Below are 14,084 nucleotides of genomic sequence, written 5' to 3' on the forward strand. Positions count from 1 at the left end.
CAAAGACAAAAGAGATTTATTTTTTAATCATATTTTTCAGTATAATTTAATGGTATAATCAATTCACAGTGTGCAAAAGGAGTAGGAAGAAGCAAAGCTTTAAAAGGGACCTATTATACTTTTTTCCACTTTTCTGCCCTATAAATGTAGTTAGAATGTTCTATTCTCGTGTTAAACCATGCCAGATAATTAGGTTTGCGCATTTGGAGGTGAGCTTGTGATGGCTTGAAACGCTCTGTTTCAAAAGGCGTGGTAAAACCCTTTCTTTGTGATGTCACAGAGGGCAGACTAATTATATGTCATAGTGTGCACAATCTAACAGTGCATACCTTTTGCTGATTAAATCCATACATTCTGCACAATTTGAGCAGAAATCGACGAGTGACACACAATTCTGGCGACGTATTTTATGTGCGAGTTTACCGTGTTTGGACCGAGCGCCGCTGTTAGCGTGTTAAGGCTGCTAATAACATTTAAAAAAAGCGTCAGATATTTTTTTTATTTTGTTGAAGCAGACACTTGGCAAACGGTGCTCTTATGTTGTGCCACGATGGCGCAGGTCTCTGGTGTGTGTGTGTGTGTGACTGACGGGAAGAAAAGCTCTGACTCGGTTGGCGCCACCTGTGTAAATACGCCCCAAATATAAGACGACCCATCATTTTCAAAATTTTTTTGTAGGGAAAGTAATTGCACTACTAATTTAAAAACTGTGTGAATTCCGGAATGAAAACAAAACATGCCCCCCCCAAAAGTATAAAATAATTTATTTTACTCTAAGCTGGCTTTCACAATCAGCTTCCACGTCTAAGTAAATATAGAATATAAGTTGTGTATAAAAACAAACAGTAATTTAAACGATTTAGACTGACACCAGCGTAGTTGATGAGCAACGCAGGGATTAATTACGTAAAAAAAAAAATAAATAAAGTAATCATTTACGTGAGTTACAAAAAAGCTCAGTGAAGAAAATCAATAAATTATTGAACTTGCCTGCTAAATTCCCTGCGGGCTCCGCAGGGAGAAGGAATTACTTACATCTCTTTCCCTTCAAGACCTTTATTTCTTCTCCCACTCTCCGTTCCCCAGCTTCCTCTGCTAATGAGATAGATATGTGACTTTGCTGCTAATTCCACCACAACGTGCACTTTAGCGCACGCTTTCAGTTCAAACAGGCATGTCGATGTGACCTGTGTCGTTGTGACCTGCACTCACAGGGTCTCTCGGAGTGGACTGATAAACACACACCAAAGGAAGTGCAGGTAAAAAGTAAATTGTATAAATTTTATATTCCCAAAGCAACAATTACCAGCACCTCTTAACTGGTTAACTTAGTAACTAATTTCCATTGTCAAGACCACGCAGACGCACTAAACAATGTAAACAAGCTGCTTCCCTTTCCCCAGAATTCATATTATGCACGACTAGGACTTGTTTTCAGCCATTTCCTCATTGGTAATTCTTATGGATTGAAAGGCGTCTTGTGTTTTGATACCGCCACCTAACTAATGATGATATGTTTCAGTTAATTAGCTAACTGCTTTGGGCCTGAATGGTTAATGAGAGTTGCAGCAGGTCCCAGAAGAGTCAGTGTTCAGAAACCCGCACATGTGTACAGCATAAAGTCTATGATGTACATGCATACTAATCACCTAGATGCTCTGAACAATGAAGTCACATGGTAGATCCTTTCTTGGAGTTTATTCGGCTCTCCCTCCTGGTGGAATATCATTTGACATTTTCCGTTATTGTAGCATTTTGCTCATTCTACAGGGCGACTGACATTTACCGGGAAGCAAAATTCATTTAAAATTTAAAGGGGACCTATTATGCTTATTTTTTGTTATGCCCTTTGTATTGAGTTGTGGACTCCTATAGAGCAGTTACACACAATAACCAGCGCAGAAAGCACTCTAGTTCTTTCGGAATCTGTACTAAATTGAATTGTAGCACCACAGCAACGTAAACAGAGAAGGAGAGCTCGGAAGAGGGCAGAAAGCTTAAAATTTGGCTTACAGCCACGCCCATATTAGGAAGCCCCATCTTTAGTGACATCACAAAGGGGCGATTTTACCACGCCTTCTGAAACCGAGCGTTTTAAGGCATCCAAACTCCACAAAGTTTGGATTCAACACATTTCAACATTCAATCATTAACGCTCAATTTTAGTGGAAAAAATTTTGTTGAAAATTTTCAAAAAATGTCATTAAAAACTGATAGGCGTGTCCTATTTTTGTCTGTAAAATTCACACACTTTTGACCAGCGCCATAATCCTACGTACGAAGCCGCGTAACATATGTAAGGCAATTAAACAGATCACATGATTAAGTGTTTCCAATTGATTTATGTTATTTTCTTGCACTCTTTCCATGTGAGTGCACTCCAGAATCATTCAAAGGTCTGAAGGCCTGTTTCCTCTGATAGCTGAAACAGCTTCATGTAGGTTGCTTGGAAACAACCCATATTTGTTACTTAAATTGGAGCGTGCACATGTTTTATCCACCAGGCAAGCAGACAGACAGGGAGGCAGGCCGCCATGCCAAAATGCACACCAAGGAGGATAATAAGACATTTCAGACGCATTTCAGAATCACAGCTGGCATGTTGGGAGGAAATGTTCAACAATGGACCTGTTGGATCCTCTGGAGAATGAACTAATGTGTGCCTTTATTGCCGTCTCTTACTCGGCTTGTATCTTCCCCGGGTTCGAGTGCGTGTCATGTGTAGTTTTTGTTCTTATATTAACCCTTCAGAGTCTGTGGTTTACAGTCTATCAGCACTAAATTAGGAGTGTTTCATCTAAGTTTCTGCAGTTACACACAATAACCAGCGCAGATAGCACTCTAGTTCTTTCAGAATCTGCACCTATTCAGCTGTATTTCTTTGGCTTCCCTGTTTCCCGTGAAAACGGTCTGTTTTAATGTATGCCCTCCCTTTCGAGACATTGCTAGCAACGTAAACAGAGAAGGAGAGCTCGGAGAAGGGCACAAAGCTTATCTGGCTTACAGCCATGCCCATATAAGGAAACCGGAACCTCTGTGACATCACAAAGGGGACATTTTACCACGCCTTCTGGAACCGAGCATTTTGAGTCGTCCAAACTTTGGATTCAACGCATTTCAACATTTAATCTACATTTCACTGTCTGCATTCACGCTCAGTTTGAGTGGAAAATTTTGTTCTTATATTAACCCTTCATGGGGAAAAACATGGAGATTTAGAGGTCTGTGATTACAGTCCATCAGCACTAAATTAGGAGTGTTTCATCTAAGTTTCTGCAGCTACACACAATAACCAGCGCAGATAGCACTCTAGTTCTTTCAGAATCTGCACCTATTCAGTTGTATTTCTTTGGCTTCCCTGTTTCCCGTGAAAACGGTCTGTTTTAATGTATGCCCTCCCTTTCGAGACATTGCTAGCAACGTAAACAGAGAAGGAGACCTCGGAGGAGGGCACAAAGCTTATCTGGGTTACAGCCATGCCCATATAAGGAAACCGGAACCTCTGTGACATCACAAAGGGGAAATTTTACCACGCCTTCTGGAACCGAGCATTTTGAGCCGTCCAAACTTTGGATTCAACGCATTTCAACATTTAATCTACATTTCACTGTCTGCATTCACGCTCAGTTTTAGTTGAAAATTTTGTTCTTATATTAACCCTTCATGGGGAAAAACATGCAGATTTAGAGGTCTGTGGTTTACAGTCCATCAGCACTAAATTAGGAGTGTTTCATCTAAGTTTCTGCAGCTACACACAATAACCAGCGCAGATAGCACTCTAGTTCTTCCAGAATCTGCACCTACTCAGCTGTATTTCTTTGGCTTCCCTGTTTCCCGCGAAAACGGTCTGTTTTAATGTATGCCCTCCCTTTCGAGACATTGCTAGCAACGTAAACAGAGAAGGAGACCTCGGAGGAGGGCACAAAGCTTATCTGGGTTACAGCCACGCCCATATAAGGAAACCGGAACCTCTGTGACATCACAAAGGGGAAATTTTACCACGCCTTCTGGAACCGAGCGTTTTGAGCCGTCCAAACTTTCAACATTTAATCTACATTTCACTGTCTGCATTCACGCTCAGTTTTAGTTGAAAATGTTGTTCTTATATTAACCCTTCATGGGGAAAAACATGCAGATTTAGAGGTCTGTGGTTTACAGTCCATCAGAACTAAATAGGAGTGTTTCATCTAAGTTGCTACCCCCAAAATCCCTGTGCTACATATCCGCTATTTCGGATATACAACTTCCTTATGGAAATGTGTGCGTATATGTCAGTTGGAGACATTGCGCAGTCCATCTTTTTGGCTTTCATTCTTCCCACAGCTCTCGTCTCTAACCTGCTCTTTTCTGTCATCACCTCTTCTCCTTTCCAGCCCAATGGTGCTCATCCTCTCTCACCATTTTTTTTTTCCCCTTCTCCTCTCAAAGCTCAAAGGCCTGATCTTTGCGAGCGCATTGACTCCTGTGGCTGCTGCACTCCCAGTATGGATGCCCATGAATATTTCATACAGACAGAGTGTAGTGGGAGATTTAGAAGAAAAAAAAAAAAAAGACATAAGGAACGACAAACGTGATGACGTAAAAACAGGTTGGAGCAACAGGAAGCGATGATGTAAAAAAGGAGGCACGGTGCAAATGGAGGGAAAGGGAGGAGGAGAGATGTAGGAGGTGTTAAGACAGACGTTGCAGAGTATGAGGGAACTGCCGTGGAATACCAAACAGTGTCGGGCAACCTTTGTGTTCAGTGTGCTCCGTTCATGTGTGTAGTAGTAGCGCTGTCTTCCATGAGTCTTTTCAAAGTCGGGTTAGATTTTCTCCATAGTCGACTAACACTTAAATATTTTAAAAAACATATCAAATAAACAAATATTAATCGCAGTGCAAAAAGCGCACATCGTAAAAGAACAACATGGCTGCCAAGTAGCGCGCTCCATTTGGACTCAACGTCCTTAACACAGAATTCAATTCATCCGCAAAGAATTCTGCCACATCCAAGCATATTGTCAGTGATCGACTTAATCATTTATTATGCCCCTCCTTCCTGCAACAACATTCCCTTTTTAAAACTTCCTCTGGTATCAGTGACTTGGAACACCACTGAAACTCGCCTATTTAAAGGACTCGATATTCTACCCCCTAGCCTATAAAAGTGGGTCAGCATGGTTAAGTTGCATGAGCAGGGTACGGACAAGAAAGATACAATAATCCCTCTGTTGTGAAGGGGGGGGGGGTCGAGAATCCACACTTTATATTAACAGAAATCTACAAAAAGTCAAAGAAAAAGTACACACATGGGTGTTGTTTACCATGATGGTTCAAAGTCGGAAGCTTTTTCTGACTTTTTGACTACCTTTTCCAAACGTTACAATCACTGCGTTGATGCTAATACCGATAATAGCGGCTTTTTCGTGTACTTTCCAGGCCCAGATGGACTGTGGTGATGCATTTGCATTTCCTTATACACTACCACTCAAAAGTTTGGGATCACTTGGAAATATTTTTTGGACAGTCTGAGATACGGCTTTTTTTTTTGGCAGTCCTGCCATGAAGTCCAGCATCCTGGAGTCACCGTTTTATTGTTGATACTGACACTGGTGGTACTATTTATACCTGCGAGGCGTCTTCGTCTTAAACTACACACTCTCAGATATTTGTTTTCTAGCACAGTTGTGCGTCGTTTTTGTGTCCTTGTTAGACCCAGTTTGTGCTGCTGTCTGAAGGGCGTAGTTAACAGCATGGTAAGAGATTTTAGTTTTAGCTTTAGATTTTTAGATGGGTTTTCTGATTATCTATTAGCCTTTATGAAACGATGAACTTGGATTAGCAGCCATACCAGGAAATTGATGCAGAGGACTGACAGTTGTTGATAGTAGGCCTCTATGCAAAAATGTACATCCTTCTTTGAAAATCACCTGATTAATTTTAATTGTTTGTGAAATGGAAAAAAATGTTTATGAAATGCATGAAAATGTGTTTTTCTTCGGTAAACAAAGACATTTGCAAGTGATCCCAAACTTATGAACGATGGTGTACATGACATAAGAATTGACTACATGCAACAAAAAGTCCTCAAGACAGCCTTTACACCGATACTTGTGTTTTAAGGACAAAAAGCCGCAATTCCCTTGAGCAAGACAACTTTGCACAAGTCAAGTGTAAAAAGTATAAAGTTTGCCCTTGAGGATTAAACATAAATAAACACGATAAGACCTTCGGCAATAATCTTGCTTTTTGATGAATCATTCTAGCTGAAAGGAAATTGAGTTTTAACAGATGGCACAAAAAAAAAACACTTTGAGAATGTTGGCTGGCTCTGGAACTATTTGGAGGACACGCTGCCGAGATGAATTCATTTGAAATTACACACACATACACACACACACACACGCACACACACACGATGAATGTTCCACAATGCAGCACACATTTCTAGTTTAGTGGCGGGAATAAAAGACTACACTTATCCTTGTCCTGTACTTGAGCATTGGCTTTTTCTTGCAGATTTATAATACACACACGTGCATGCACAAAACTATCCAGGCATGCCTCTTTAGCAATGAATTATTCAAACTCGGGCATATTTAATTCCTCCTTAGCATCACTAAATTGAATTGTAGCAACACATTAGCAATATTAGCAATTGTAATCCATTTAATCACAATGTGCTCGCCTTGTCTACGTCTTACAATACAGTGATGTATTTGTATTTGGGCCACAAAATCTTGTTTTCTGCAGCTACACACAATAACCAGCGCAGATAGCACTCTAGTTCTTTCAGAATCTGCACCTATTCAGCTGTATTTCTTTGGCTTCCCGTGAAAACGGTCTGTTTTAATGTATGCCCTCCCTTTCGAGACATTGCTAGCAACGTAAACAGAGAAAGAGAGCTCGGAGGAGGGCACAAAGCTTATCTGGCTTACAGCCACGCCCATATAAGGAAGCCGGAACCTCTGTGACATCACAAAGGGGCAATTTTACCACGCCTTCTGAAACAGAGCATTTTGAGGCATCCAAACATTGGATTCAACACATTTCAACATTCAATCTCACTCACTCAAGACTCAATTTTAGTGGAAAATTTTGTTGAAAATTTTCAAAAAATTTCATTAAGGGGTGATGACGTGTCCTATTTTTGTCCTAGCCTAAGTAAAATTCCAGCGCCATAATCCTACGTAAGAAGCTGTGTAACAGATGTAAGGCAATCAAGCAGTTCACATGATTAATTATTTACAATTGATTTATGTTATTTAATTTTAACATTAGCAATATTAGCAATTGTAATCCATTTAATCACAATATGCTCGCCTTGTCTATGTCTTACAAACAGTGATGTATTTGGGCCACAAAATCTTATTTTATGTCTAAACTTGTATAATGCATGCCGTGCTGATCCCACAATGCACTGCCATAGCGCTATTGTGTCAAAAGGCGGCACACTCATTATTTACCAGAGGTGGGAGAAAGTCGTGTTTCAAGTAAGTCTCAAGGAAAGACGTCCAAGTCGAGTCAAGTCTGAAATGTTTCCAATCCTCCATTGTTTGGTGTAATAATAATAAAATGCCATTTTAACAGTGCAACACACACACCATTCCAAATGAACTCCCAGTCGTCTCTTGATGTCAAACCCAAATTTCCTCACCGTTCCGATAATTTCAAAGAGCCGAGTAACGCAGTTGCATTATTGTCTGGGTTTTTCTCACATTCTTTCCTGATCCCACATGCAGACAGCCCACTCAGCCTCTCGTCACCCCCTCCACTCTTTGCACATTCATTTGTCTTCACACCTCGATGTTATTACATTACACGGCGTTCTCTTCTTTTTAAATGGCAAAATTAGTAAAATTAGTGTTTTTGTACATGGTGAGTCATTGGTGTAAACAGCTATGCATGAAAACATGATACCATTACATCGATACAGATGTTGCCAGGAAAAGAACAGAGTTTTTCGAAGTGGAGGTAAAAATATGAAGGAGATTAAGGAGGCAAATGTCAAGTGGGATTGCAAGGAAATAGCTGATCAATCATCCAATAGCAGGCCTGTCCACAGGCAACGCTTTTGTTGCAGCTTACAATCTCTACTTTGAATCTAGAAAACTGCACAATGACGTGTACTGCTACTACGAGTACGTGTGTAAACACAACAAAAGATAACAACAACGATGCTCCGGTTGTCCAAACTGTGTCCCGAACATGGTGTAGCCACATTTGTGTTCAAACGTTAACATGTTTATTATTAAGAGGAAGCAAGAGTGATTCTAGTGTTGACGTAATGAGAGATGAAGCTAATTAATCAGTTGATTAATCAGCGATTACTGATTGACTCAGTTGGGCCCACCAGGAACTTATAAATGTACTCCAATTTCAGCCTCTCAAATGTGAATTGTTTTTAATTTCCTTAGTCATCCGTGAAAGCATATTTATTATTTTTGTGTTTTAGGCAAAACAAGATAGTCAAAGACATCATTTTGACTTTGGTGATGGGCATTTATTTATTTATTATACCTATTTAATGTTTATATTTATTATATTATTTTATTTTTATTTTATTTCTATAGCTATTTAATTTTTTTTATTTTTTTTATTTCTTAAATTTTTTTAGCCTTTTTTTATTTTTGACTTTGGTGATGGACATTTATTTATTTACCTATTTAATTATATCTATTTAATTTTTATATTATATCTATTTGATTTTTATTTTATTTTATCTCTATATCTATTTAATTTTTAATAAAAAAAATTAATAAAAATTTCAAATAATTTTTAATTTAATTGTTTTTATTTATTACAATTTTTTTAGCCTTTTTTTTTTAGAAAATAATATACGGCCCCCACGTCCTTTGACTTGACTTTTCCATCCGTGGCTCTCGCTAGAAAAAGTTTGGACACTCCTGGTCTAGTCCTGAACTAATTATTCGATTAATCCATTAAGGAAATAATCGTTAGTTGCGCACACAAAATATGGACACAATTTGGACGTTTTCACTGCAAAGTGTTGCTAAGCGGCTAGCGAGCAACACTAACGGCTAACGGCCATTAAAGTGTCGACTTATTTTCAGAGCACGGCACATTTATACTGCTACACAAGCTGTTCACTGACTACTCTTAAAGGGGCGGGAGCATTTGAAGGTACTGCAATCATTATATCTTGTTAAGTTACACACTAGTTACGTTGTCGTCGGCTAATGATAGCCGTTTGACAAAGTTTAGCTCCTCATGTTAGCTATCATTGAATGTAATGTATACCCGACTCTGTGGGACTGCTGTTGTGTTTATTTAATGTAGTTTCACTGTGAGGGAATCTGTTTTTAGCCTCAGCTTTTATATTGTAGCACTCGGTGTGAAATCACGGTCGGCCATGTTTGAGCGGACGTTGTATTAAAAGCAGGTGGAGTGTGTGTGTGTGTGTGTGTGTATGTGTGTGTGTGTGTGGGAGGAGGATAAGAGGCAGAGTGGGTGACAAAGATGGGGGAAGATAAAGCGTGTTCCTGTCCAGATGGAGTCTCTGTGGGAATTTTGGACTCTGTGTGTGTGTGTGTGTGTGTGTGTGTGTGTAGAATGTACTATTCTGGTAGAGTACCATTTGGAGGCTGAGTAGGTGGATTACCTACGGAGAAAGTGATGAGTAGTTAAATTGAAGGATTTAAAAAAAAAAATCTATACAATGATTGGACAACATTGTTCTACCCACTTCCACTGGGCTGTTTTTATTGTAGAACTGAAGTATAACTGCATTCTAAATATTGCCTTAAGTTCCAATTTCAAAGCAAGTGATCTGGAAGGTGCTTGTCACTGCCGTACTTCCACAGAGTAGAAAATCCACATATTTGAAAGATATTTTATGCTATTAGAAGTCTTAAAAAAGTCCGTACCTCACCAGCCATGAACCTCACCCCACTCGGTACTATCTCGAGTTGAAGGTTGAAATCCCAAATGAGATTCCCCAAATACGTAGCCAAATAAAATCTGAATTAAGTGAAGTTAAATGTAATATTTCACCCTCGTTTTTTTGGTTTCATCCCAACCTAAGATGAACCGCGATTACAGTAGTTCAATGTTAGACCATCCGTACCATGGATTAAATGGGATTACATACTGCCCATTCCTAGATGGAACATTATGGATTAGATGGGGACCAGTAATCCAACAGGGAATATCATCTTTTAGTTGTGTATGTTTTGACTGCGAAAGAAGATGGTCAGCCCGCTTGTACATTTTTTTTTTTTACTGGACTGGAAAGGTCACAGGTTAAATCCCTGCTGCGGCCTACTTTAAAGTAAGCCCACACCCACTGCTGCCCATTGTCAGGCCACATTGTCATGGTTCAGTAAGAGCATCACCAAAGTTTTTTGCCTGCAAAAACCCCAAAATATAAAGGAGACAAGGGAACTGAACTGACGTCACAACAGTGAATTTGCATTTTACTTCCAATCGGTTCCTCTGAGGAATAAAGCAAGTGCTGATGTTGACATTGTTAATGGAAAAAAAAACAAACAAAACATGCATGCACAGAGAACATGCAAATGGCACAAAGAGATACTTGTCATGAAATAAAATTAATAAAACATAATTCCATCCATTTTCTATGCTGCTTATAGTCACCAGGGTCGTGGGTATGCTGGATCCTATCCCAGCTGTCTTCGTTTAGGTGAGAGGCGGGGTGCAAAACAAATTTAAGAGTTTCTAAAAAAATGTTTTTTTTAATTTTACCTTTATTGACATTCCTCAGTCATTTAATGATAGTTGCACATTACTTACAGACAAAAATTGTCTCTGTATCGTTAAATTTGTGTGCCTGTGTCCCAACAACTTTTATTTTATTTTTTATTTTTTATTTTTTATTTTTTATTTTTTATTTTTTATTTTTTATTTTTTATTTTTTATTTTTTATTTTTTATTTTTTATTTTTTATTTTTATTTTATTTTTATTTTATTTTTATTTATTTTTTATTTTTTATTTTATTTTATTTATTATACGTTGTGGAACCAGCAGAACTATTTTAATTTATTATTATTTATTTTGCATCCATTCTGCTTGGTTTTTTTTTGTCTTTTTTGCAGTTTGACTTTGCTTTTCTTCTGCACCTTTTTGTATTTTTCTTATTATATTCTTGTCATCCAGATTTTGATGATATCGAGTAAAACGGATACTGATACTTTGGCAAAGCAACTAAAACAAAGAAATGATAAACTAACCATATCAGTGGTCAAAACATCCCCCTAATTACTCATTTTATGCTAAAATATGTAGTTAGATATGCTATTATACACAATAATAATCATAATTAAAGGACAAATAGTCATTTCGCTGGTCATTTTTTAAATTAAATTTGATCTCAATTTGTCCAAATCAATACCGGTATCAGCATATTTCAGTTTTGATCCACCCATCCTTATCGCTTCCCCCGTTTTCGTCACACTCTGACGCATTTTTGCATTGCCGTCCACCTGCCTCCACTCCACACGACACTCATTTTATCTCATCGTGAGGAGCATCGTGTTCCTCCTCCTCATCAGCTCGTCTCTAAGCAGGTTCTCACACACAGCAGATTACGGTCGCCATGTAAAAAAAAAAAAAAAAAAAAAGGTTAATAGGGCTTTGAGTCCGTTGAAATCTTATTTGTGTGACTCCTGCCAGCTGACTCTACTAGTCTGGCACGAGCTCGCGACCTCCTGATGGACTTAAGTTCTCAGTCCATTAACTGCCAAAGACCGTTGCAGGAATGGTGATCAGTCTTCTTTTATCCACCCTTAAAAGTCACTCACGGTAATTGGGGATTAAGGGTGGATTAATATGAGCTCCCTGTGACCTCAAGCACCCAGCCAAATTCATCCCAGACTGTTTAAGTAATAAACTTTACAGATAAATCAATATTTTAAAAATAACCACGTATGTTCTTCCCTCCATCAAGGTGATTGTGTTGTCAGTGGTTTTTTTTTTTTTGTTTGTTTTTTTTAAGCAGGATAACAATTCCAAACAAGTTAGGGAATGGACTAAGGGAAAACCTGTCTTCTACCTGAACTATCGGTCTTTTTTCTGGCATAAAGCACCATTATTATTATTTTACAAAATGTCAGCATCCATCACCACTGAATAACTTTCATCAGCAAAGATTTGGCGTAATCATACCCTATAAGTGGGAGGTGATGAACCCTTTGAGACCCTAAAGATACGTAAATAAAACATGCTAGCTCAGGGGTGGGCAAACTTTTTGACTCGCGGGCCGCATTGATATGACAAAATTTACGGGGGGGGGGGCAGACTATATATTTTACACGTAACAGTCCACCTGGTATTATTGTATCTGTAAAATTGTCATGCAATCTGCTATTATTATTTATTATTTTATATTTATATTTAAATATTTAAAAAAATAATAAAATATTATAATAATTACAATAAAATTATAATAATAATTATTATATTATTATTATGTAAAATATGCAAATATAACAATAATATTATATATAATTAATATAATAATTAGCATTAATATAATAATTATAATAATCTAATAATAATAATAATAATAATTATTATGATTATTATTATTATGTGCTTGTGTCCCTTTTTTCAGGAACACTTTGTAAACAACAGACCATGTCAAAAAACGAAATTGATAAAACCATCAAAAGGTTGGCTCAGGCCATGATGCCAGGTTGTATGTTGAGTTTAAATACTAAAATACTTTGGAAAGATTGGGCGGGCCGTATTCAAACACTTGGCGGGCCGGATGTGGCCCCCGGGCCGTAGTTTGCCCACCCCTGTGCTAGCTCTACCCAAGCTGTTCCACTCACTCGACCCCATAAACGCTTCAAAGTATATAGTATAGTCTAATTCCTTTCCACCAACAGGATGCCCAGAGTTCCTTTAAATCTCCTTCATAATTAAACACATAGAGTGTCGAGTCGAGTAGAGTAGAGTAGAGTAGAGTGTAGCGGAGCCAAGGTGGTATATCACAAATTTAAGAGACTTTCTACATGTGAAAACTAGTTTAATTGTAATAAATTACACAAAACATCAACATGTCACCGACCAAGACACATATATTCAGTATTTATGTAAGTAATAACAAGAGAATAGACACGATACCAGTGCATTAAAAAATATACCAATGCAAACACATTCCAAAATGACTTAATTCTTATTCTTCAGTCTCGGACAGTTTAATGCCACAACACTATCAAAACGTCCCCAAAAAGCTGTGACATACGTAAGCTGAATACACATCAGGCATAGATTCTTATCAACATTGCACACTGCAAAGCATCCATAGAGACATTAGGCACATGATGATTTGGCATACATGTTTGTGTTTTTTTTTTTTCTATCAAAAACACTTCAACATTCTGCAGGGACGAGACACTGACACTGAAACGTGGACAGAATACATTTTCCATTCAAATGACACTTAACTTGTAATGTGTCATACAGAAGTATATTTGTATCTGCTGCTGACAGGCGCTGTTTTAGAAACGCTGTCACATTGCACAACAACTCCAGATTGATATTTCACATCATTCCGGAAAGATTTTGAACGCAGCAAGATCTGCTGCGAACAGGCGGAGGCTTATTTATGGAATGTAGGAAGAGAAGAGACTGAATACTGTCAGCTTATCACGCCGCATCTGATACAGTGCCCTCCAGAGGTTCACCATTTAGAGGTGAAAACAACGATAAAACCAGAGCTTTAGCATAGCCCACACACAGACCCAAATACTTTAATTTAGAGGTGAAAACATGAAAGCCAGACAGCTGTAGCATAGACAGCACATAGACCCAAAGGCGTGCCTTTAGAGGTGAAAACAACATGAAAGCCAGAGAGCTGTAGCATAGACTAGACGGCAAATAGACCCATAGACGTGCGTTTAGAGGTGAAAACAACATGAAAGCCAGACTGCTGTAGCATAGACACAAAGATGTGCCTTTAGAGGTTAAAACAACATGAAAGCCAGACAGCTGTATCATAGACTAGACGGCAAATAGACCCATAGACGTGCGTTTAGAGGTGAAAACAACATGAAAGACAGACAGCTGTATCATAGACAGCACATACACCCAAAGATGGGGCTTTAGAGGTGAGGTG

The sequence above is a fragment of the Doryrhamphus excisus genome, linkage group LG16 (assembly GCF_037039965.1).
Source record: "Doryrhamphus excisus strain RoL-2023G ecotype Guam linkage group LG16, RoL_Dexc_Guam_v1.1, whole genome shotgun sequence".
Classification (NCBI taxonomy): domain Eukaryota; kingdom Metazoa; phylum Chordata; class Actinopteri; order Syngnathiformes; family Syngnathidae; genus Doryrhamphus; species Doryrhamphus excisus.